General features: G+C 42.8%; 1 protein-coding gene across 6 annotated transcripts in view; it reads left to right on the forward strand.

Annotated features, from left to right (window-relative positions):
* Positions 1 to 23,437, forward strand: part of CTNND2 (catenin delta 2) — a 904,448-nt gene that overhangs the window by 484,248 nt on the left and 396,763 nt on the right. The gene's annotated exons all lie outside the window — the stretch shown is intronic.

A 23,437-nucleotide genomic window follows, 5' to 3' on the forward strand; every position in this document is an offset into this window, starting at 1 on the left:
TCCTAAAACACCTGACAAGTAACCTGGATTTATTGCCGATTTTTTTCCTTATAGAAGTATTTGGTAATTGTGTCACTCGAGTAACAGATGCTGTGCTCGTATGTTTCTTTTCTTGACACAAATAGATGACTGTGAAGATAAATAGGATAAAAAAGGAACTTGTTGCAGGCACAAGGCAGGTGGCCAAAGGCTTCTTTAATTCAGCACAGTAATTGCCAGTGTGGACTGGCCTGACTTAACAGGATGCCTCCTGGTATTTGCTGCCCCCAAATTATGCTAGGTATGTTTACTGAACTGAAAATAATCCCTCTCACTCACAGCCTGTCCCCATAGAATAGAATTTTGGAGGAAAACAATCATTAATGCCAATCCAGTGCCAGTACCAAAATTTCTGTTTGTAGAGACTCAGGACTAGCATTCTGGTTGGAAGAAGGACCTAGAAAACAGGTGCCAAAACTTTGTTTATGTAAGTTTATAAAATAATTTGCTAGGTCTTATCAAGCAGAGCGAAGGTGGGACAACTGTAAGAGATGACACCCTGTCAGCCATCGCAGCCACCAGAGAGGGGAAGAGAAGCTTGGGGAGTCCAGGAGACTTATGAAGACCATTTCATTTCCTGCACTTACCTGGTGAAAGAAATAGGAGTCTCAGCTTTCCTGTTTTCTGCCCTTTGGTTACGTGTGGTAGATTTTTGCATATTCCACTCTATCATCTGAGTGAAAATAGGGAGTGTGGCTACATGGCTGATTATATTGAGTCTGGAGGAGAGGGTGAGGGAGTGGGAAAGGCGTAGCATAGAGCCAAGCTCCTTATATCATTGACTTGAAAGAGGGGTTGGAAGGTATGCATTGTGAAAATAGCTTGTGCTTTATTGTCTGCAATGGGTGTCTCAAAAGGTTTAATGTGGATATACACACGTATGTGTGTATTTGTGTATGTCTGTGAGTATTCAAGTGTATGTCTTTGCACATGCCAGTGTGTGTGTGTGGTAGATTGGTTATGGGCAAGGAAGCTTTTTTTTTTTTTTTTTTTTTTGGCCAGAAAGAGAATTCCAGTTGACCAGCACATTCCTATGTGCCTTCACTTCTCTCCACATTTCCATCTGTTCCTCAAATTTTCTGGCCATATCTCATTTTTGCTACCTGGTGAGAAAAAAAAAAAAAATCCAATATGCCATTGAAGAGTCTTAATTTTAGAGCTACAATGGGCACTTTAAATGTTTGCATTTATTTATTTAACATATACTTTAAAGTGTTTAAAGTTTTTTTTTTTTTTTTTTATGCGAATTGCTGCTGGTTGTTTTTTAGTTGAAAATTTTCCCATAACATGGGTAAGCACTTAGTTTGCATAAGAACGTATGTTGGACAGGAGAAGCCTGGGTAATGTACTGAGGTATTTATGATATCAGGAACTTTGGAACCTTCAGACTGCATGCCTTCACCCCATTCTGTGTGCTTGAGAACATTTCAGGCAGTATCAAGCGCAGAGCCACCCAATTTGCTAATTGAAAGAGCCCAATTATGTTGAGATTGAAAAACAAATTTGGGGTTTATAGGATTGTGATTTGGGAGATCTGTCACTGGTAACTAGGAAGTGTGAATACATGACAGACAGTGACTTTCCCTAATGGTTCATTTATGTCATAATTTTTATCATGTGTCTTTTATGTACTACCATTGAAGTAGACCCTGGAGATACAGTATCAACTGAAATCTCTAGCCTTGGGGAAAATATCACCCGAATAGATACTCATGATTGTGTGGCCAAGGATGTGTGGTCTTATAGGATGGCTCTAATGTGAAGGTAACTTTTGAGTCTGTCCCGAGGAGGTGAGTGAGCTGGCCCTATGGATATCTAAACCAAAGGAAAAATAAGTTAAAAGGCTCATAAATGGCAGTTTGTCTGATGTGTTTGCAAAAGACATGGGGGTGGGGCATGGGGTGAAGACGTGATAGTGCTATGAGTTCAGGAAGATGGCCTCGGGATGGGGCTGGAAAGCCAGATCCGGAAGGCCTGCAAAGTCTTGCTGAGGACTTAAGGAGGCTGGCTCTGCTACACCCATGGGAGCCACTGATGATTGGGTAGAGAGTGACACAGTCTCACACAGTTTGTAACTGGCTTACTCTGGCTGCTGCATTAAGAGTAGATTTGACTGTCAACAGCAAAATCAAGGATAAAAGTTGGAAGCAGTTGCAATGACCTAAGCAAGAGGTGATTATGGGGTGGGCCAACACGATTTTGTTGGGGTGATGAGAAGAGCTGCAAATGTGCATGCATGTGGATGTGGAGCTACAGAATCATCTCATGGACTAGGTGGTGCTGGCGAGGGAATGGGGATTGGATGCCTCCAGCCCACCACCAGAAGGGTGGAGATGCTGTGGACTCTGCTGGGTGACCCTGCAGAGGGCCCTCGGTATGTTGGGGGGTGATGGTGTTAAGTCCCGAGATCTCAGTCTTGAACCTGGGATGGCTGTCTGTCAGAATCAAACACTGGTCAGGCTGAGTTGGATGTGCAGGCCAGAGTTTTTTCCAAGAACTTGCTTTGTCTAGCTTTAGCATCTCTAGAGAGTAGAAGTTCTGTCTGAGGAATTCAGTCATCCGTTGCATAGGGGCGCTGACACACCCATATTTTCTGGTAGCTCTTTCTGATGGCCAGACTTTATAAAGTCTGACTGGAGATTTCAGACTTCTAACTCTCTGGGGAAACACCACACTTGAGATGAAGCCTCAAGTGAGAAAAGTGTGATTTCTCAATCACTGGAGTCAAAGATCTCTTGGAAGTTTTTCTTTTTCTTTTCAATAGCATTTCTTTTCATCAAATAGTGGTGCCTGGGTGGAAATCCGCTGGACCTGGTGGGAGCCCCCCTAATGTCAGATGCACCTCCTACACACTTGTTTGACATTGTTTCATTATAGAGAGGGTCATGACGCATCTACTCATAATTTAGAAAAAAATAAGGTCATGAATGTAAAGTGTATGCATTTTATGTTTCAGTAAAAGTTAACATTTTTTTGGGGGGGGAGCAATGTTTACCTACCTTGGGTGTGCGAGGATAAAAATAAGTTAGCCACTTTTGCTTTTGACCCAAAGCAGATTCATGAGTCCCCAAACATGCTACACTCTGCTTTGGGCTTACAAGATGAGGGAGGCATCATCCCTGTGTCCAAAAGACCCAATTTCCATTTTAAACCAACCAGACTGGGACAGAGGTTCATTACTGAGGAAGCACCTTACTAGGATCCAGGTGTGGATGCTTGCTGAGGATCCAGGTGTGCCCAGCGTGCTTGCTTCAGGTGCAGCCCCAGAGCTGAGCTGAAAAGAAGCAGCTGATGAGAGAGGTAGCTGGAACCAGTCCAGAAAGTTGAGGTGTGTAAGCGGTAAGGGGCAGAGGAGAGATGACCAGCAGATCCTGTTATGGGGTGCATCTTAAGAACAGACCAATCACCACTGAGAAGTTCAAATTTGAGAGTCTTTATTAAGCTGGCCGACTGACTGTCTCACACAATGCCCCCAAAAATGGCTACTGGGAGAACAGCCCCGACCATAGGGTTGTAGGGGTTCTTATACCAAAAATCACATCAATCATAAGTGTCTCTTGCTATGACTCGAAATTACAAACCAACATCATGAGATCATCGACAGATGGGGAAGGGGTCAGAATGACCCTTACCTAGGTACAAACTGAAGAATGGTCACTAACATCCACACAATCACTGTTCACACTGTACAGTGTTTAGGAGCAATAGGAATCAAATAGAGCAATTCTTTACTACATAGGAGTTGCCATGGTATATTATTAAACATGTCACACCAAGTAACTGATGATGGGTACAGAGGTGGGGTGTTCCCATGGAAGAAGCTTATTTCCTACATAACATGGAGTCTCAGAGCAGAATGGAGTCTGTTTAGTCATTTCCCTTAGAGTCTGGCCTAGAACCTTCTCATGGAGTCAGATCTGTCAGCCCATCACAATCCATGTTTCTTGAGCAGAGTGGCAGGGGCTCGTGAGAGAGGCACGGGGGAGTTGTGGCTGGTGGGTCCACACTAGAGGGATTGTAGTGCTCTCTTTCCTCAAAGTACTGACGTGACTCCATTTGCATGTTAGAAATTTCTCAGGGTGGTGTGGAAGATGGACGTACAGAGCAAAAATAAAAAAGGGGGCAGGGAAACAAAGCCATTGAAGTGTCCCTTTTCTACTTCCAGATGTATTTAGTAAACTCTCGCTCACTTCCTATGAAATGGGAAAATTCAACAATCACTTAAAAATGGGAGAGGAAGCCAGGCCCAGTGACCCATGCCTGTAATCCCAGCATCTTGGGAGGCTGAGGCAGGAGGATCGTGAGTTCAAAGCCAGCCTTAGCAACAGCAAGGCCCTAAGCAATACAGTGAGGCCCTGTGTCTAAATGAAATACAAAATTGGGCTGGGGAGGTGGCTCAGTGGTTGAGTGCCCCTGAGTTCAATCCCAGGTACCAAAAAATGAACAAATAAATAAATAAAAAAAGGGAGAGGAAGAAGGCTAGATAAAGGATGTAACCTACTTTTTATGTTGGTCTCTGGGCCAACAGGTTGCCTGATTTCACATTTTATAAATTAAGATAAATGTATTCATTTTAATGAGTGAATATATTAAATATTAATAATGAATAAAATTATGTCAAAAACTCATAGCACTGTAAAACATTCGTGTGCGCCAGATTCTGTGCCAGAAACTTGCAAACTGGGTCTCACATGGTCCCCAACCATTTCATGAGGTAAGTATGTACTGTGCCCCCATCCCACGGATGTGAAAGCCGAGTCAGCAGCTTCTTCCTTGCCCTAATTTACTTGTCTGGAATTGTGAACTTAGATCACTTTTCCAGACTCTCCATACTCTTAAATGTATATGGTAAATGAATATATGGAACATATTTTCGTGTCAGTGAAGAACAACACCAAGGGTGCAGAAACGGGATGTGAGTTGTAAAGTATTTAAATAGCTGGTGACTTTGAAGAAAGCAGAAGCATTTCAGAAACATGTCAACCTTCTATCAAGCATGACCTCAGTACCAATTTTTGTTTGGTTTTTAAAGACAATGATAGGATTCTTTCTTTTCTAAGTTTAGAGCAAAATTAATCCTGTTAGAAATAGCAATCTGAGTTGTAAATATGAATTAAAGTTGTCAAACATCGGAATGCCTACTTGATGCAGAAATGAAGAGAATGAAATGTCAGCTCTTAACCCATGATTTCAACTAAAATGGGCCTAATATGGAGTGTTATTTGGTCTAGGCATGTCCACCTCCAGCCAGAGAGACCTAAAATCAGTATTTAGAGTGGATGGTGCACTCTGAACCCTGAATTCTGAATCCGTGGCGATTTCAGATCCATTGCCTGCCTTGTGAAGGCCTCCGGGTGCCTTGTAAGGAAGAAAAGCAACCAATGCCTGGTCCTGGATGAAAGCTTCGCAGGCTCGGCTGTCAGGCTCTCAGAGAGAACCTCGCCAGCGCAGGCGACCAGCCGGCCCCTATAGCACTCCTGGGATGTGGTCAGCAGGCTAGGTGGCACCAGCCCCCACGGCTCCTTTAAATGTCCTGCAGCTTACCTTTCCCTGTCCATGACAAGAACTCCTGAACATTCTCCTCCACTATCACCATAAATCAAAAAAAAAAAAAAAAAAAAAGAAAAACAGAGAGCAAAAGTAAAAGGAACCCCAGCTTTGTTTTACCAGGATACGATCAGTCCCTCAGCCTTTCTTCATAGGTGGTTAAGGCTGACTCTCTGGGCTGGAGCTTTCAGAGGCTCTTTGGAGCAAGACATCTCTGGGGAGCTCTCCCAGCACAGAGACCCCCTGCATGTCCACTGGCCAGGTGTCTTGGCCTCACCCCTTCCCCAGAAGCCCTTGCCCTATAGGACCAGCCTGTGCCCAGCCCATCTTTTTTATGATGGGGGGTGGGTTACCAGGGATCAAACTCAGGGGGCCTTGACCACTGTACCACATCTCCAGCCCTATTTTGTATTTTATTTAGAGACAGGAACTCACTGAGTTGCTTAGCACTTCGCTTTTGCTGAGGCTGGCTTTGAACTCACAATCACACTGCCTCAGCCTCCTGAGCCTCTGGGACCATCTTTTGAATCATGTTGAACAGATATCTCTCCTGCACCCCAGTATATTTGGGGGAATGCAGGCTGGTGCCCACTCCGGCCCTCTCCCACCAACATCTATTCTTCCAGCCATTTACCTTCTAGCATTCTGCACCCCATTTTATAGTAGGGAACCTGTGATCTGATCTCTCATCTCTCCTGGCTTCCCCACCCTCCAGGCGGGTGGACCCTGAAATCTCTTCAGCAAACCCTGCCTTCTACGGATATGCCAAGTTCTTTCCAATGTCCTTCATTCAGAGCTCCAAAACTCCCAGGAGCCGTCATCAGCATGACCTCTATAAATTCACATCGCATGCATCTGCACCACACTTACCTTAGCATCTGATTTCTGTCCACTCACTGTCCAGGTCAAACTGTAGCAGGAAGAGTGCCCTTTCTAGCATCTTACAGCAAGCCAGTGACTGGAGGCTGCAACTAAGAATCTAGATTGCTGGGTGACCCAAGGGGTCTTCTTGGTGTCTTTCTTTCTTGTTTGATTTTCAGAAAATTAATACTTACCTACCTACCTTCCTACCCTGTAGCAACCACATCAATTAAAATGAAGTAGGCACATCTTTTTATTGTTGTTCTTTTGTAGGAAAATGGTATCTTTATGTTGAATTCTGTCAAAGACTTGCCAATGGTATTGATATTTACATGGTTTCAACTGCACTCTAAATTTAACTGGGAAAATGTAAACTAAAAGAAGAAGGTGAAAAGATACCTTAAATACTGGTTCAACCTAACACTCTCTGCCACTCATTTGCTGCCTCTATTTCTCAGCCCCCACCCCAAATTACAAGTAGAGGAAAACAATTGGGAATGAAGTCACTAAAGAGAGAAGGACACGGAGAATGGGTGTTGAGTGTCACCAAGAAGTTAAGAATTTTCTGATAAACAGAAGCTCAAGGGTCGGAGTCGACCCGGGGAGAGCTATGGAACTGCATGTGGACGGATGGCTTAAAAGCCGGTGTTTGAGATGATTCTAAGTTGGTACCCCTCCTGTTCATGTCCCCTCTTCTACCAAAATGGCAAACTATAACCAGTTTCTATCCAAGGTGAACATAGGCGTGTTCTCTTGAAGAAACTCCACGAACCCTCTGAGAGAGTTAGGCTTCTGACCGGATGTTGGCAGCCTGGTTGAAGTTCATGCCATGCAGGCCGAGGTGGGATGGCAGGGGCCTGGGCTGCTTGTCCACCCACCCACTCTGAAGGACATGGTCCCTCACTCACCCTGCCCTCCCTGTGGTAAATGATAACTGGGACAGTGCCGCTAGGAAGCGCCTGTGTTCACACTGCTACCAGTTTTTCTTTCCTCAATGTGATAAATTAGAAAGGATTACTAAGGGCTGAGATGGAATTAGTAGCATGAAAGAGAGAGACCAAAATAGAAAACTAAATTGTCTCTCAGAAGAAACAGAGGTAATTTATGGAATGGAACAGATTAAAAGAAATAAGCAAAACCTTTAGGTTCTGTATTGAGTAGGATTTAGGAGAATCTCGAGTTCATTAAATAATAACTGGGATGGTATGCAAAAGGATCAAAGAACAACAAAAAAATCTTTCTAAGCTGTAAAAATGTAACTGCCAAAGCTAAAAATGATAGAATGACTAGAAAGTTGTTAAAGAAATCACTCAGAATGTAGAACACAAAGGGAAAGAGACAGAAAATGTGAGAATAATGCAAGAAGCACCATAAAGGACAAGTCCCCAGATTGGATGTGTTACTGGAGTCTCAGAGAAACGGTAGGGAGAGGCAGTTATCAAAGAAGGCAGGCAGAGGAATTCTTCAGGGAACATGCCTTCCTGGAAATACCCTCTGCTTGGAGTAGGAAAGATTCCTTATTCTACATCATGAAATCTCAGACACCAAGATAAAAGACCTTTTGATCTCTGAGAGAAGTAAAACGGACTCCACCAGGATCAGCAGGCTTAATATTGGATGGCAGAGAACAAGGAGTGGCTCACAAAGCTTTGGGGTGAAGTAATTCTCAACCCCAAATCTAAACACAGCCAATTATCCACCAAAAAGGGAGAATCAAATATTTGCAGCCTTGCAGGTAATCACAAAGCCCTCTCCTGTGCACACTGTCCTAGAAAGTCACAGTATGTAGAGAATGTACTTCAACTAAACAAGAACGTAAAACAAGAGGAGAAAAGAACAGGAACTGATTAGAAGAAAAGGAAGAGAGGTCCCAGGACAAGAGCCCAGCTGGGCGGCAGGGGATGGGGACTCCGCACACACAGTGAGCGGTGCACGTTGGCACATCCCAAACACTCAGGGTCATTTCAGTATCTAAGCACAGAAAAAGGAAAAGAAACTTGTTGAACTGCACACAGGGAAGTAGAGGCTGTTGTTGCATGCCCCCAAGCTCTGCAGACTGAGGGGCTAGACAGAGGCGCGTGGGTGTCTTAGTTCCGTCACCTCCTAGCTCTGTGACCTTGGACAGTTTGGTTCAAGTCAACAGGTATTTACTGAGCAACTGTTTTGTGTCAGGCAGTCTTTCAGGGGCTGCGCACTCAATACTTCCACAATTATACAGTGTCTACAAAGATCACGTGAGACTGTGCCCGCCCATCAGTTTACACAGATGTTAAAAGGACTCTTTAAAATTCTTGTTATTATGGACAAGCACAGCATCAGGCTCTAATGGGAAGTCAAATATAAATAAATGGAACCCATGACTTAAAGGGTCTCTTCTGACCTGAAGGAAGTTAGGAATGACAGTGCTGCAGAAGTTGCTTATAAATCATGTAATCATGACACAGGCGATGAAAGGGGGTCAGGGGCCCGATGAAGCCCCAGAGGGAAAGGCACATCGCAGTGGGAAGATTGCCTCTGAGGAGGTATGACCACTTTGGGGAGGCACTGAGTTGCCTCAAGCAGAAATTTTTATTTGCCTCAATACATTTTTTGTTGTTATAACAAAATAACTGAAAGCTGGAGACTGCTACAGAAAGAAATTTATCTGGCTTAGAGTTTTGAGCTGAAGGTCTGAGACTGGGGGTCTCATCTCTTTGAGTCACAATGTGGCAGATAACATCTTGACACATTCAAGAGGGACCAATCACATGATAAGCCAGGAAGCCAGAGCACCTCAGGGGTCGTGTTTGTTCTTTTACCACAAGTCATTCCCCTAAGAACTAACTGGACTCCCACAAGAACTATATTAGCCCCTTCCCAGGACAGTGACCTAATTACCTTAAATGTTCTCTAGGCCCCTGGGCTTGGCGTCTCCACTGTCTTACCACCACCATACTGGAAACCAAACTTCCAGCATGAACCCTGAGGGACAAAGCACATCCAAACCATAGCAACATCCTATCATGTTTTGTTTTGTTAAGTAAGGAGACTTTTAAAAAAATTTTTAAGTTGGAGGTGGACACAATACTTCTATTTCATCCATCCAGTTTGGTGTGGTGCTGCAGATGGAACCCAATGCCTCACACATGCCAGGCAAGTGCTCTACCACTGAGCCACTACCCCAGCCCCAAGGAGACATTTTTTAAAATAATACATAATCTACAAGTCCATAGAAGCTTTTGTCACTGGGTTAAGGGTCCCAAGAATATGTCAATGAGTATCTGAGGCATTAGAGACTGGAAGCAGGTGGGGGTACCGGAGAAAACTGAGAAGGAATGGGAAGGAATGAGAAGGAATGGGTAGCATGGGGCCAATTTGGGGACATGACAATGAGCAACTCCCAGCCCATTTCCTTTGTCGTATTTGAGAGATGGCCACAGGATGAAAACCCAGTGGTGTGCTAGTGCTGAACTCAGAGGGCCTTATTCTCTTCAGGGCTGCAGATGAGAACCAGTATTCTGTTGAGAAGTGCTTTTATGTTCAATCCAGGATGACAGAAGCAAACCACAGGAGGGGAAGAGAGGGACTCAGGGACACACATAGCCCTGTGTCAACTGACTGCCAGGACAGTGTCTTCATGGCTGGATCCTGAGCCCCCAACGATGGGTGAGGTTGTGGAGGGTAGTGGGGCTCCTCCCTCCCTTAGGGACTCTGCCTCTGAAGGTAATGTCAATGTGGAGCTGAGGGTAAAGTACAGTTACATATACATGTACGCGTACACATGCGTGTGCACATGGGCACGCACACACATCCACTGTTGACTGACTAAAATCGATAGGTCTGAAATCTCTAAAGGCTAATCCCCCATAGATCTGCACACATTTATTGTGTCATATACTACCAAAGCATCAACCTTGACAGAGAGAAGAAAGTATCCTGAATTCTCTTGTAATCAAAAGTATAAGAGCACTTAAACAAGCAGGCATCTGGGCTTCGGGAGGGCAGCTAACCAGCCCACTGCGCATTTCCAAGCTTCCCACCAGAGATTTCAGCTCATGGTGGGTCAACTATTGTAAAGCTAGCTAGTGGATAAAACTGTTACAGCCCAGGAAAACCAAAAGTCCTTGTTAGTACAAAGAAAGAGTGAATACAGAGATTCCAGATTCTCCCTAAAGTGAGCAAAATGTTTATAAATTAGCAATGGTTGACAAAAAGCATGACTCCATGGGTGTTGAGCCTCTGCAACAGAAAATGCCTGCCTCCTCACCTCTGAGTTCCACAGTTCCTTGGAAAGTGGCCTTTTACCTTTCCTAGGTCTCAACTGCAGCATTCACAGTGACCCAGAAAGCAGTCCATGTAATGCCACAGGTTCCCCGAGGGAGCGAGTAACCCTACAAGTGGATCTGGGCAGCTCTGTGGAAGTGAGAGTCTTACAAACGGGCAAAAGCTCTTCCCTGGTGCCATGTCCTGTGGCTCTTCCACAAACCCACAGGAGACCAGCAGAGGGAATCCAAAGAAGACCATTAAGAATTCTGACCACGGAGTGGGGTTAAGGGGGCCCTCTGATTTCTGCTTGATATGCAGATATCCTCAGAGTTAAAGCACTGATTCTTCCTTGTTCAGGGTCCTGCATGAGCCCTGGGCAGGAAAGTGCTAGGTTATTACAGAGGGGGAGCTTATGCTGAACGTTGAATGGCATGTGCCTTTCCTGAAGTTTCTGACCTCAGCCTTAGTTCTCTGTGCATGGACTGGCAACATGGTGGAGAAGTCAATGCCTGAGGAGGTACACTTTTCTTTCTTTTCTGGCTGATATAAAAACGGAGGGAAGTTTGTTTCTCTTTAGGATCTTGCTCCCTCTCTCTCTCTCTCTCTCTCTCTCATACACACACACACACACACACACACACACACACGTATTCATTCAGGTCTTAAGCTCAGCTAGTGAGAAACAAGTAATACTGCAGTGTCCTCCAGGGCACACTCTTCTCCACATTTGTGTCTTAGTCCATTTGAGCTGCTATGCAAAATATCATAAACTGCGTGACTTAAAGGCAGTGGATGTTGACAATTCTGGAGGCCAGAAAGTCCTAGTTCAAGATGCTGACAGATTTGGTGTTGGTGAGGGCCATTCTCTGGTTCATAGATGGTGCCTTCTTGCCGTGTCTTCACATGGTGGAAGTGGCAGAAAGTCTCTCTGGGGCGTCTTTTACGTGGGCACAAATCCCATTAGTGAGAGTGGTGCACCCGTGACCTCACTGCCTTCCAGAGACCACCCCCCAGTGCCTTGACATGGGGGTTAGATTGCAACATAACAGTTTTGGGGCAAACACAAACATTCAGACCCCAGCACTCAGTTAACTTACTATTGTTCACATAGCCACAAACATTCCCCTTCAGGTTCGTAGTCTTCTTGCAAACAGGAAGCGTTTGTTCTCTACTGGAAGATCACAGAAATAGACTGTGTGTATTAGAAAAGTATTCCTCACATCATGAGGAATGGTCCCAACGGTTGGGTTAGTGTATCTTCCTTGAATAAAGACAACATTTAAAAAATGATATGGGAGAATTTAGTTATAGATTGGTCTCATAAATCATGTATAATATTAGGAAACTAATGTTTTAGAGGTTATAACTGGTATTTGTATGATAATTATACATACATAACCTAGAAACTAATTGGATTTTAAACTACACTTGCACATACACACATATTAAAACTTTTAAGAGTAAAAGAATCAAAAGAAAATTTTAAGCCTCCCCAGAATTGTTCATTAGACAGTGTTAAAATGTTGATAGAGAAGTTATAAAATATAAATATAGACACTGACTAATCTAGGAAGCAGTTTGTTATTTTCTCTCTATAGGTTCTTTTTGAGAGTTAATGGTGACCTTTGTTCTGGAATTATCACAAGGCCACTCTGTGGGTGTTGGTGAAACATAGAATGCTGTAGAGAAATGATACAGAGATAATGCATTTTAGGTTTGCATTTTAGAAGCAAAATGTCTGATTTTTGAAAGAGAATTTGTGCAGCCTGTCTATGATGTATTTAAGACAAGCTGAGCGAAAAGACTGTGTGTAGGATGCTGAGACGCAAAACATCTTAATTTATGTCTGTTTCAAAATATTACAAGCCACTTAGGAAGAAAACTGCATGCTGAAGCCTACTTTCATCTGGTTAAAACCCTCCTCCTGTCCATAAAGTCAGGATTTCATCTGCCTCCTTGGGCAGAAGCCATATCATCTAAAAGGAAAACTTAACCCTAGTTCCCTCAGCCATCAGCACTGTGGAAGCAGGGCAAGAGTCTCAACCTGTTTGTTCTGTTTGCATCTCAATTGAAAAAAAAAAAAAATGGATGAGGACCAGCTCGTTCTGGGTTCTTTCCATGGAAATATCCATAATTACCCGTAATAGTGAGGTCTAAAAGCCAGACTCCAGATGTACTGTTCCAAGTATTGAACTAATGGGGTATTGAGAGGCAGCTGTCAAGAAATAAAATAACACTCATTGAATGTTATTCCCTTGTTGATTAAAAAAAAAAAAAAAAAAAAGGAGTATCTGTGTGAGTATGAGCCTGGCCATTAAAAACTCTGGGAAGTGACTAATTAATAAAGCACCAAATCATAAGGTGTTTTGCATCAGTAGTTAATTAGGACAATAAGAAAATAGCATTAAACGCTTGGTCCACTCCATCCACTGAAGAGATGTGTTTTGAAGCAAATTTTAAATACAAGCCACCTCTCACATGAAAATTAACTCCCTATACTCAACTTCCGTACATGCAGATGACCACATAGTATAATTACAAGTCTGAAATAATAGTATTACAATTTGAAATCCAATGCTTTCCCCATTTCATTGTGCCCAGTCTCACTGAGAAGGTTTTGGGGTGCCTAGGTAGAGTCTTTCTGGCGGACTTTCAACCAACTTCAGTCAGAAGCTATTTTATAAAGATTCCTAAGAGTTCACAGTTGTCATAGCGTGAGCCCCGTGCAGACACCTGCGAGAGAACCTCAGGTAACCCCGGCCCCAGCGCAGCTGCTTCTCACAAGTTTAACTGCGCAGGACAGAGACCTTCTCCAGAGACCTGTGGAAGAGAAGAGAGGCAGGAAATTGCAGCGCAGTGTGCACCTTGCTGAGGCAAAACCCTGTTCCTGTTTTCCTGCTCTGCAGTGTTCTGCTACCTTCTTGCACACTTCAGAAACTAAGCCTGCAGGGAACAGGCACTCCCTGCAATCCAGTGTTTCTGGGGGTGCCAGGAAGCTCTGGCTTAAGGGGCCTGCTGAGAACCAAACCTTGACCTGTGCCCTCAAGATCCTGCATCTTACCCCACAAAAAACAACTTGGAAATTGTTGTCCAAGCTAGGTCACTTCTTAGCAGCACTTGGAGAGTGACTGAACTGTTCCATTCCAGGGCCTTTCCCTGAGGTCCTGGTCTAGAGTGGGCCCCACACATCAAGCGCTTTGAAAAGTCTCCCCGCTGAGTGCCACACAGATCCTCTCGGGGTGCAGACGCGGCGGGCATGCCCTACATGTGTGCACTGCACAGTGTGGCACCTAGATACCTGATCCCCAGGAACACTGAGAGCACGGCCAAAGTGTTCCGGCCCAAGTCCACCCGGCTGATGGAAAGACACGTTTTGCTCCCTGAACGGGCTCTTGCTCCAGACTGCCTGCTTAGTAAGTCCCCTGCTGTGAAGCTGGCCACCTGGAGCTAGGTCTCTCTACAGCAGCCAGGATGCTCACATGTCATCACAGTCACACAGCATGTGCACCCAGGACCTGGGATGTGGGTTCCTGCTAGGCCTCACCTGCATGGCCAGCATCCAGCAGCACCCTTGAACTCTGCCTTTGTTTAGGCTACTTCTGTCCACTCCATTAGTCAGGGCACTGTGGCACTGATGTGTCTGCTTCCAGGGCTTCAGGTGGTGTCCAAATTGAAGTCCTCTAGCAACCAGATCCATATTCACAGCTGGACCTGGAGGTCCTGGCTTCTGAACCTGACCAGCAACACCAGCTTCACCTGAGAGCTCATTAGAAATGCACTACTTCAGGCCTTTCCTCAAATCTACTGAGTCGGAGCCTGAATTTCAATCAGGGCATTCCTATGCACATGGCAATTGGAGAAACAGTGACATGCGTGACTAAGACATTTGGAGCAACTCTGTGTGACCTGAGATTTGAAACCGAAAGGAATTATTTTATGGGAACAGGTGCCACACCACCAACCTGGTGCGTTTCACCGTGTGGCTAGTACCTCACACAAACAGCTCTCCATCACGTCAGAGCTGGCGTGAGCTGTGGCACGACACCATCCTTTGCATGGCGGACAAGGAAGCAGTGCAACATCTGGCTGGAAGTGAGAATGGGAAAGGCCCACCTGTGAATGCAAAGACGTGGGGTCCACATTGCTGGTCACAGTCCATTACCACTGTCGCTTCTCTCCCAAATGCCTGCCTGTCACAAAAAGAATCAAACAAAAGAGGACTGTTTTCCTAAAAGTCCGGGAAGAAATGCTCATGGTTAGAAAGTTCAAGAACGAGGGGCAAATCTCTTTACAGGGGATGAAATGCCAGGAACACGGTTAACTGCCATGTCTTGACCATTGATTTTAGCCATTATGTAATTCTCCCTCCAAGTATTTGAATCACAATAGGTTATAGTATTCACTTAGTTAAAGGGATGATGAGGTTCAATAATTATAATAAATCATAGAAAATCACATCAAGAAAATCATCAAGAAAATCACAGGAACAAATTAATCCTCTGTGTTTTGTGTACTGCCAGAGACATGATTATTCAAGGTTTTAGTGATAGCAAAGTTGTACTGTTACTATAATCTATGAAAATCTAGGATTTATGAAAGAGGAGGACATTTTTTTCTAAAATCTGAGTTTTCATAGAATGATTTTGTATCATCACAATGAACTTACTAGGCTATACTATTATCATTAGATTCATATGAATTAATACCTTCCTAACATCAGTCTAAAATATGACTCTTATCCTATGTAGGTAATGTGCCCATATGTTTTCATATTTATAACAATATGAAAAATCATGTCAAATGAATTAGTACTATTTGCTTATGAAATTCAGCTCATGAACTTGATTTAGGAGACATGGGGAAATATTTTGGAGTCCTTTAAATACTAAAATTAGCTTGTGAATTCTTAGTCTTCAAGTAAGAAGTGGATTTTGGAATTTTGATTCAAGTCAAAAGCAAAACTCAATAATAAAGCAAGTAAATCATATTATACAGAGTTCAGTTCAGTGCCAGTGGTCTCATTGCCTTAAGTAGAGTCCCAAAATAACACCATGAAATGTAGTTTTCTTAATGTGCTTTCTTTTGAGGTAAGTTTTATTATGATGAGGTATTTCTCTGATCTAAGATATAATATTTGCATCTCTCATCAATTTACCTAGTACACACTAATGAGATGGTAATACTAACTAGAATTATGTAAGTTTTCCTATTTCTAAGTGTTTATATGCTGGTATACCTTTTTTTCCCCTGGAATGTACTGGTAACAGACATCAAGCCAAACTTTTTAAAGAAATTAAAATTCCACAAAATAACTATCACAGAGTGGAGCCATCACAGAGCAGAGGCTAAGTACCTCCATAGGACATGCCACCTGGCCACATTGCTTAGTGACGCTGACAGGGCCAGAAAACATACCCCTCAAGTCAGGGGTCCAGCAGAGGAGGTCCTGCCATGGAGACAAAGGAGGAGAAAGTCCACCCTGATGCCAGGCTGTGCCCCTCTCTACAAAAGTTCTCTTTTACCCTTCACAGATGTAGTTCCATCAACAAGTATTAATGCATGAACTGATCATGCAATTTTTAAAAAGTCTGGACTCCTAGATTCTACTTCAAACTTTCCTTCACAGCACAAGGAATTAATAGTTTTTTTTCTTCTGAAGAGAGTTCTTTATCTCAGAAATGAAAAGATACCTCTTTGCTATCTGTTCACATGCACATTGCCGGCTGGCTGCCTCCTAACTTCTACAATGTCATTTAGACCCTTCTTTTGCTACTTCTGCTTCTCTGCAAATGAGCATTAAAATCGAATGGCAAATTTGATTAAATGACAAGAACATCCTTAACCACCTAATACATATTTTTCAAAACAAAAACATGCACAACTGTAGGTCTTTGTAGAAGCAGGTGAATTTTCATTAAAGCAGAGTCAGAGATCTTAGAGTACAGAAATACAAGAATATAAGTGGTCCCCATGAAAGCAGAATGGACCTGTTTTGTTCTGTTTAGTAGAATAACTGGCATGACATGGTAGGAAATGATGGTTTGAATAAATTAAGAAATGATAAATGAGAGGTTTTTTAATTTGTGTATTTTTCTTTTAGGACTATTTTTTCTTCTCTGCTGTATCTGAGGCAGGGAAGCTAATGGCGTGACCCCTGATCCCTGCATTAGAATCAGAAGGCCCGGGGTGTTCATTAAATTTTGCACTGTTGCACTCCACTCGGGCTGACCCACTCAGAATGTCTGGGAGGTCATATCCAGAAATTCACATTTTCAACAGATTCCCAGTTCATCATTTGAGGACTCAAAAAAGACTTGAGAAACAATCATAGTCTAAGAAATTAAAATTCTAATTTAAAAGTAGTTAGAGCTAAAACTTGGGCAGTTCTCACAATTTTCTATGTGCAACCTACCCCTGAATGTTTCAAATTCTTTTGATACAAATATGGTTTGTGTGATTGTGAAATTTTGAGTTAAAAAGAAATGTGTCAAGCGGCTTGGGAGGCTGAGGTGGGAGGATTGTAGGTTAGGATAGTAAGGTTTGAAGCCAGCCTGAGCAATTTAGTGAGGCTGTAAACAACCTACTGAGACCCTGTCTCAAAATAAAAAATAATAAAAGGAGGGTCTGGGTTTGTGGCTCAGTTGTTAAGTGCCCCTGGGTTCAATCTCTGGTACCAAAAAAAAAAAAAAAAAAAAAGAAAAGAAAGAAAAAGAAAAAGTGCTCAGTCATTGTAATTGGCTATAGTATGAGTCTGTGAAGAGTCCACATACTTACTGGCACTTCCTTTAAAAGACAACATAGGTTGAGTGCAGTGGGGCACACTTGTCATCCCAGTGACTCTGGAGGCTGAGACAGGAGAATCACAAGTTCAAAGCCAGCATTGCAACTCTGTGAAACCCTGTCTCAAAATAAAACATAAAAAAGGCTGGGGATGTGGCTTAGTGGGAAAGGAACCCTGGTTTCAGCCCCCAGTGCCAAAAAAGACACTAATAAACTGGCTTCTATAAATATTGTGAAATGCATCTCCTGCAGAGGTCCTTTGCTGTCACAGCTGAGTTCCTGTCTTTGAGAAACATATAGCTGTTCCTTCAATGTGGCTGTCTCTCACCTTCTATAGTTCTCTGCTAAAACACTGGATGCTCAAAAAACCTTCTTGACCTTGGTATCCAAACAACCTACCCTCCTGATGCTTTGTCTCCTCTCCCCCTACCTCCCTCAGTGCCCTTATCCCATCTGCCTGGATGTGAGGACTCACTCACTGTCCAAGCCAGGGACATCTTCTGTCTTGAGCACCATGGTGCCCTCATCTCCAAGGGGCTGCCCAGGGCACTCTGTAAGTGTGTTGAATGAATGAATGAATGAATGAATGAGTATGGTTTAACTGGCACAAATAAACAATTGCACATAAAATCTAGCATATAGAAATGTAGTTGCAAATAATCCCAAAAGGATAAATGTTACATTTTTTGGTCAAATGTAAACACAGTTTGTTGGATTCTCTGACCCAGTGAAAATGCAGTGTGTAAGATTGGCAGCCAAGGCAGCGAGTCGAGCTTCAGCCCTTCAAACTCATCTTTATTTTCCATGTCAAGATCTTCCTGCACATCTGCCACTGACTTCCAACTTGATTAGCAAGTGTTTATCATCATTAACATGAAGGTTTAACTCATGTCTTATTTCTTTCTAAAAAGAATTTTACCTTTCCATGGTTATTTTAGCATCCCTGCATTCTTTCCAATTATCCATTGGAATTATCCAACAGAATTTTTTCTTAAAAGAAAAAGGATAAGATTTACAGTCTGCAGTAATTAACAAAATTATCAAAAAATTCTTGGTCATTTAGAATAATTCAAAATTAAATATTTAAGTTGTTTTTGAATTTGGGTGGTTTATGTTAAGAAGAGTTTGATTTTTTTTTTCAAATCAAAAGTCACATATGCATGAGCTGACAGCATTTCTTGAGGCTAAGATTAAATGGCATGAGAACTCCTGATTTGTTAAGTTGCTTTATCAATTGTACAACACTTTTGTGTATGATCTCTCTTGTCTCAATCCTCCAAACTCCTGGGCTACAGATGCATATATTATTATCTCTGTTTCACACTTGAGGAAACTTGGCATCAAAGGATTTTGGTTATTTGCCTTGGTTCACCCTGCTGATTAGAGACGGATGATAGCCAAACTTCATGTCTCCTTATTTTAAGTTCTTTGAGCAACACTGACACACACACACACACACACACACACACACACAAAACAAAAACAAAACAAAAAAAACCAATAAATTAGAAAGTGCCTGAATGTTTCTGTTTACTTTGAAGTCTGACCATTATACCTCGATACCCTGAGCTCTGTCTCATGTACAGAACTTGATGGTGAACATGACCGTCAAGCTTGCACACAGGAGTCCAGGTGCAAAGGGCAGCCATGGTTGAATGGTGTCAACCTGGACCCAGGGGTAGCTGTGGCCTACTGCCCCTCCTGCTGTTCAGTCTACCCAGCTCTCTGAGCCCCTGACGTGCCTCCCTCTCTCCTGACCTGGGACTGAACCCTTTCCTCTTTCCTCCCACACCAAGATCACGGCTGAGTAGTCAGGAGTCATCCCAGCATCCAGGGCAGTGAAGAGATGGCTCTGTGGTCCCATGACAGTTGGTAGATCTGATTCTGCAACTGCCTTGGACCCAGTCCAAGGTCAGCTTGCATGATCTCCTGAGGGGGTTCTTAGCCTGCAGGAGCTGTGACTGCATGGGTCACATGGGAATTCTAACACTGTAGGCTTCCAACACCACAGTCTCTCTTTAGCCTGGAAGCTAAGTGTTCACGTTTCACACGTGTCTTTGAAGCCCTTTCAAAATCATGTTGTTCATGAAAATTGCCAATGCCTGAATTCTCTAGCCATTAACTTTGTCACATGAAGAGGAGAAATAGGAAGAATAGAAATACATGATAAAATTGAAGTATTAATGCTAGAACTGTTGCAGAAATTGGTCAGGAAGTGTTGTATGGACACAGCTATTATTCTTGCAGGATGTACGTCTTCTGTGTCACGAGAAGTTGTCAGTGCAGTTGTTCTGTTTTTCCCTTTGGCTCATCCATGTTTTGATTATGTTTTTCCATCTGCTGTTCTGCCCCTCCACTTGGTCAAGGTCAAGTTCCCGGAATTATTCTCTACCAGCATAATAGATGAGAACATTTGACCTTGACGTCTATGACATTTTGAACCAAATCAGAATTTCTTCAGCAATTTTTCTCTTCTTATGACAGCATAGTATATGGTACTTAAGACCCACTGTTAAATAGTCCATAATGGTGATGGAAAATCTTTGCTAAAGAAAAGTACATTTTCTTTGAATTAGCAGATACATCTTAGTGAAATTTTGGTGCATATTCCCAGAAGTGGTTGTGTTGAGAATCGTTCTCTCAAAATTGCCCAAAGTAAATAGATCTTGTGAATATGGATCCCATGATGCATTCTTCTTAAACAAGGGTGGTAGAAGACATGAATTCTAGCAGAGGCACTTTTAAACTTTGATCCCTTGGCCTCTCTTCTTTCCCCCAATTCTTTTTGTCTCTCTTCTAGCTTGTCCATCCACATGATACTGAAATGTGATCACAATGGATCAACAGAAGAAACAATGCTCCTTTTAAAATACCTTATCTCCTTTGGTGCTCTGCATAATGCTTAAATATCCAACTGTATTTTGTGCAAGTGTTTTCACAGGGAAATACCATGAGCTTTAGTTTTAACATCAGCATGCTGATGGGAGAAAAATATACAGCATACTACTCAAATTTTTAGTAATTTTATGATCATATATTAATCAACATTAGAAGATTGAAATTATGATATCAACAGAGGTAGACTTTACCTCTTGGTTAGGACCCCATGAATGATAGTACTAATAAATAGTTCCTTATGCCAAGTAAATGCTTCTGACAAGAGGATCCTCACATATGCCTGTGATCATGTCACCACATAGAAGTCCAAGCAGTTCCTCTATATGTTTTTTGATATTTAGGATGAGGGAATGGTGATAAAGTTACCACTCTAGATCTGCCAGTGATGCTTAACTTTTATTTAACTATACATTTGAGTATAATCATTACTTCCTTGTTTCTACACATCTGAATCCTTAGCAATGCTATCTGAATCTTCAGGAGTAAGAATTGACAGCAGAAGCTCAAGATGTGTTGTACTTAAATATATTCCTGGAAAATCTGAGCTAGAGATAATATTCAGTGCAGTGTTGGCATGTGACAAATCAGAGGCAATGAACCTAATTATGCAAAACAATTATTTCCAATCTATCATTCATTTCAACACTATCTAAATCAGAAATTATTTAATTACTACAAAGGGAAAGGTAAGGATCTTGCCTGCCCTGCTCCTTTCCTTTCCTCAAAGCAGGCTGTGCTTTTTATTAATACTGCATTCATAGCGTTCTCCACATTGCTTCCTCATCCGGAAATGTTGTTTTCTGTTTATTTATATTCAGAGCAGTGAGTGCTAAATATATCAGTAAAGCATTTATCTGTCAGCAATTTCAAAACTTTTGAATGGCTTTTTCCTCAAATATACTAGATGAGAATATTCAAATTCCTTGGTCATATGTTCCTGAAGAAGCAACCCTATCTTTGCACATTTGAAGATTTTGGCTTGTTGGTGTCCTCTGGGGAAGGCCTGGACAAGTAGGAGGGACATAGAACCATCCAGATACACTGTCGAGGTCAAGGAATCCCAACCCACACGTGCTTTAGACTGCCGTGGAGAGCTCCAAATTTGGCCAGTAGGGATGGCAGTTGGCAGTTGAATTCTAATGTGCCAATGGGTACCCATTTGAGGGATTTCACTGAAGGGTCCTTTTCAAGCCAGCTGCAGTCTCCTTTGGTTCTTGTCTATGTTCTCTGGTCATCATGGTAGACCACGCCTCTCCATGCTGCCCAAGTCCATCCCAGGCCCCAGGTCCCCTGCCATTTCTCCTCTAACATTGGCTCTCAGCATCTTCCAGCTCAGCACCTGGCTCTCATGCAAACATGTGTTCTGGTGTGCAGAGGTCTCCTTCAAGAAACATCCACAGGTTCCCTGGTCTACAGCATTGCTTCAAAGCAGCCTTTCCCCAGACCATGCAATGAAGTGTCCCAAATAAGGGACTCATGAATGCTAGAAACCAAATGATTTGTGGCCTCAATTTTTAAATAAACCAGTTAGTGACATGCATTTGTACCTTTTATCATAGGGAGGTCTGCTAAATGCAAACGCTTCAGGTTCGGAGAATCAGAGTAAAAGAAAATGAAACTCAGGAACCTTTTTCTTTAATGTCTACTTCTCTTAGGGTTTCAGGTGGCTGTCCCTCAAATGTTTTGACTCCTCTGTTGTCCAGGGAAACACTGCTGATGGGAACACATACCTGTCCACTTGTCAGGGGCAGCATCAAGATGGTTTTGCCCTTGTGGCTCATTCAGTTGCTCTTCATTTACCATAATTTTTGTTGTACAATTTAGGATACAAGGACTCTGGGTAATAAGAGGTTTTTAGAATCCACTGCCTGCCTGATTCCTTTGGTGAAGAAGCCAGTTACATTCATCAGGCTGTGAGAAAAATGATGTTTCCCCAGTTGGGTTCAGTGTGGATTTATCTCAGAAGCATTATCATCCTCACAGTGATCAGCTTTGGGAGCAAAGCAAGGCTGCTGGATGACATGATAAGCTGATCAGCTTGATGGGTTGCTGCCATTTTATGGTATTCGTTTGATTTCTGCACATTTCAATCATTCTGTCTCCCCCCAAATTCAGATATTCTTGGATAAAACACTGTGACTATTGGCTGAGCTTTAATGTGCCTTGTTAATTTATTTCAGCTGGGTCCCGAGCCTCGTACAGCAGCCAGCATGGACACCTGGGCCCTGAGCTGCGGGCCCTGCAGTCCCCCAGAACACCACATAGACCCCATCTATGAAGACCGTGTCTATCAGAAGCCCCCTATGAGGAGTCTCAGCCAGAGCCAGGGGGGATCCTCTGCCGCCAGCACACACCGGCACCTACCGCACGAGCACAGGTGTGTATTCAGGACCCCGCTGCCAGTTGGCAGGGGGTGGGCTTCCTTGGGAGCTTAAATATTGCCCCTAAATCAAAGGTGCGCATGTGTGTATGCCCGCGTGTCTTGGGTACCCACTCCCCACCAGCATGGTCACCTGCTTCTACCAGCATGTCTGAGATGATGATGGTATAAACAGAGTGTGACTTCACTTAGCCAACTGTGTATACTATGATGACGGAAGTACAATGGGGATTAGAAGCCTAATTTGTCAAGCAGGAAAATTGAGGGAAGCAATACTGATGTTTCATACCTCCTATTAATTTACGTAATGAATATAAGTACTCCAAGAAAAACACAGCCATTACACAGAACATAAAATGCAAATGCCTGATGATCATAAGTGTTTTTTAATGGTGTCATCTACTTATTTGGCAAGCTTGGGGGAAAATATTTACTAAAAATGTAGCATATTTTGGAAGGCACACTTGGAATTTGTTTTCATACACACTAATAGGTTGAATCATATGAAATTATTGTTTAAAGGTCTGATGCTGGCAATTGCATATGATTCAATCAGCTCTATAGCTCCCCCTGGATTAAATCTGTTTTGGATTGTACAAAGTTAAGGCCACATGAAGAAAGACAGGGTAGTCCAGGATAAGTGACTACTTGGAAAATAATTGATCTAATGTCATGATTACGGTGCTA

This window comes from Sciurus vulgaris (genome assembly GCF_902686455.1).
Source record: "Sciurus vulgaris genome assembly, chromosome: 6".
Classification (NCBI taxonomy): Eukaryota; Metazoa; Chordata; class Mammalia; order Rodentia; family Sciuridae; genus Sciurus; species Sciurus vulgaris.